We start from the raw sequence: 3,233 nt of genomic DNA on the forward strand, positions 1-3,233 counted from the left end.
CCTACCACCCGAGTTTAGTCAAAATCCGCCCACGTTTACGACCAATTATGCTGATGACAAACGAACAAACATCCAAACAAACAGACAGAATTACTGACAATAAGGGTCACCTATTTCGGAGACCCAATATATACAAATATATATAAATATATATATATATATATATATATATATATATATATATATATAAAAATACATCCATATATATATATATAAAAATACATCCATATATATATATATATATATATATATATATATATATATATATATATATATATATATATATATATATATATATATATATATATATATATATATATATATATATATATATATATATATATATATATATATATATATATATATATATATATATATATATATATATATATATATATATATATATATATATATATATATATATATATATATATATATATATATATATATATATATATATATATATATATATATATATATATATATATATATATATATATATATATATATATATATATATATATATATATATATATATATATATATATATATATATATATATATATATATATATATATATATATATATATATATATATATATATATATATATATATATATATATATATATATATATATATATATATATATATATATATATATATATATATATATATATATATATATATATATATATATATATATATATATATATATATATATATATATATATATATATATATATATATATATATATATATATATATATATATATATATATATATATATATATATATATATATATATATATATATATATATATATATATATATATATATATATATATATATATATATATATATATATATATATATATATATATATATATATATATATATATATATATATATATATATATATATATATATATATATATATATATATATATATATATATATATATATATATATATATATATACACATCCATATATATATATATATATGTATGTATATATATATATGTATATATATATATATAAGTAGGGTAAGAATACTGATTCTGGCTCACTTTTCCCCATGTAAATGAATGGGGGATTTTCAGCGATTCATATTTTTTTCCTTAAAAATAAACCCCCTTTTTATCCCAAGGTATATTTATTTGTCTCCCCTTTTAACTTGGAGGTTGAACCTCATTGAATTGAACACCTGGGGGTTGAACAGCTCACTCATTGAACCTATAAAGATTTGTTCATTCTCAAATTCCTTCAATAGTTTAATTTTCTTTGCACAATAATCCCCATCTAAAATATTGACAAACAAAACATTTGAATCTTTATATTTTTTAAGATATCCCTTTTGTGCCATTACGAAATGATAAACTTCTCTTAATGCTCTTGTTTGACCACCTCCTGAGCCACAGGTTATTTTTTGTTAAGCCCCGCCCACTTTTCTTTCAGCTCCGCCCACTTTTGTTAAGCCCCGCCCACTTTCCACAAGGTATTCAATAAGCCCCGCCCACTTTTCTTTAAGCCCCGCCCACTTTTGCTAAGCCCCGCCCACTTTTGCTAAGCTCCGCCCACTTTTCATAAGGTATTTTTTCCTAAGCCCCGCCCACTTTTGCTAAGCTCCGCCCACTTTTCATAAGGTATTTTTTCTAAGCCACGCCCACTTTTCCTAATCCCCGCCCACTTTTGCTAAGCTCCGCCCACTTTTCATAAGGTATTTTTTCTAAGCCACGCCCACTTTTCCTAAGCTCCGCCTACTTTTGCTAAGCCCCGCCCACTCTTACATCATTTCCAGTTCATCTCTGACTCACAAAGAAATCACTAGAAAATAACAGGATGTTATGGTTTTGAAAAATTTCCCAATGAAGGCTTGCCTCGGCTTGCCCAGGGAATTTCCAAAGGAAACCACACCCACCAGTCTTTCTCTATAAAAGCTTCAAACCCAGGCTCCATTTTAAACATTTGTTTTTGCTGGCAATGGTGTTTTGTGTGCTTGTCTCGAACTCTCTGTCTTCTATGGAACTAAACCTTCAAGTTGATGAACTGGATTCAAACCTCTTATCTATTGAGGTAAGATTTTTTATTTTCCTATTTTCAAACTTTGATTGAAGCATACTCATTTAATAATTAAATAACTTAATTAATACATTATTATTTTCTCTCACAGGAAATTGTGTCTGAAATACGAAATGAAAATACTGCTTTTGCTACAACTTGGGGGGAAATTGTTGGCTTGGTTGAAGACCTTGAGTGGGATGACTTTGGTGTTCCTTGGAACTCTCTGTCTTGTATGGAACTAAACCTTCAAGTTGATGAACTGGATTCAAACCTCTTATCTATTGAGGTAAGATTTTTTATTTTCCTATTTTCAAACTTTGATTGAAGCATACTCATTTAATAATTAAATAACTTAATTAATACATTATTATTTTCTCTCACAGGAAATTGTGTCTGAAATACGAAATGAAAATACTGCTTTTGCTACAACTTGGGGCGAAATTGTTGGCTTGGTTGAAGACCTTATGAGCGACCAAGACCCACAGAACGAGTTCGTCCTTGATGACCCAACCAAAGAGTTATACCTTGGAGACCAGCAAAATCCTGAAAAAGAGTTTTACAGCAATAGTACTCATTGTGAGTTATCAACACAATACCCACTGAACAAGTTATACCTTGATGAGCCAGAATACAAGTTTTACCTTGGAGACTCACAAATTTTGAAAAAATCAAGAAATGAGTTCTGCCTTGATGGTTTAAATAACTACCTTGGAGACTCAGGAAAAGGGTTCTGCCAAGATGGTTCTAAATATGGGGCCTACCTTGGAGACTCACAAATTTTGAAAAAATCAGTAAATGAGTTCTGCCTTGATGGTTTAAATAACTACCTTGGAGACTCAGGAAAAGGGTTCTGCCAAGATGGTTCTAAATATGGGGCCTACCTTGGAGACTCACAAATTTTGAAAAAATCAGTAAATGAGTTCTGCCTTGATGGTTTAAATAACTACCTTGGAGACTCAGGAAAAGGGTTCTGCCAAGATGGTTCTAAATATGGGGCCTACCTTGGAGACTCACAAATTTTGAAAAAATCAGTAAATGAGTTCTGCCTTGATGGTTTAAATAACTACCTTGGAGACTCAGGAAAAGGGTTCTGCCAAGATGGTTCTAAATATGGGTCCTACCTTGGAGACTCACAAATTTTGAAAAAATCAGTAAATGAGTTATCCTTAA

At 28.1% G+C, this 3,233-nt stretch overlaps 1 long non-coding RNA gene across 1 annotated transcript; it reads left to right on the top strand.

The window, feature by feature from the left end:
- Positions 1-1,171: 1,171 nt before the first annotated feature.
- On the top strand, positions 1,172-2,819 carry LOC147006846 (uncharacterized). Its single transcript, XR_015054570.1, has 3 exons — positions 1,172-2,075; positions 2,173-2,349; positions 2,447-2,819. It is a non-coding gene; the product is annotated as an uncharacterized LOC147006846 (long non-coding RNA).
- The last annotated feature ends 414 nt before the right edge of the window (positions 2,820-3,233 follow it).

Source organism: Eptatretus burgeri, unplaced genomic scaffold (genome assembly GCF_056783735.1).
Source record: "Eptatretus burgeri isolate ZD-2024b unplaced genomic scaffold, Ebu_testis_v1 Ebu_testis_scaffold_1805, whole genome shotgun sequence".
NCBI lineage: Eukaryota > Metazoa > Chordata > Myxini > Myxiniformes > Myxinidae > Eptatretus > Eptatretus burgeri.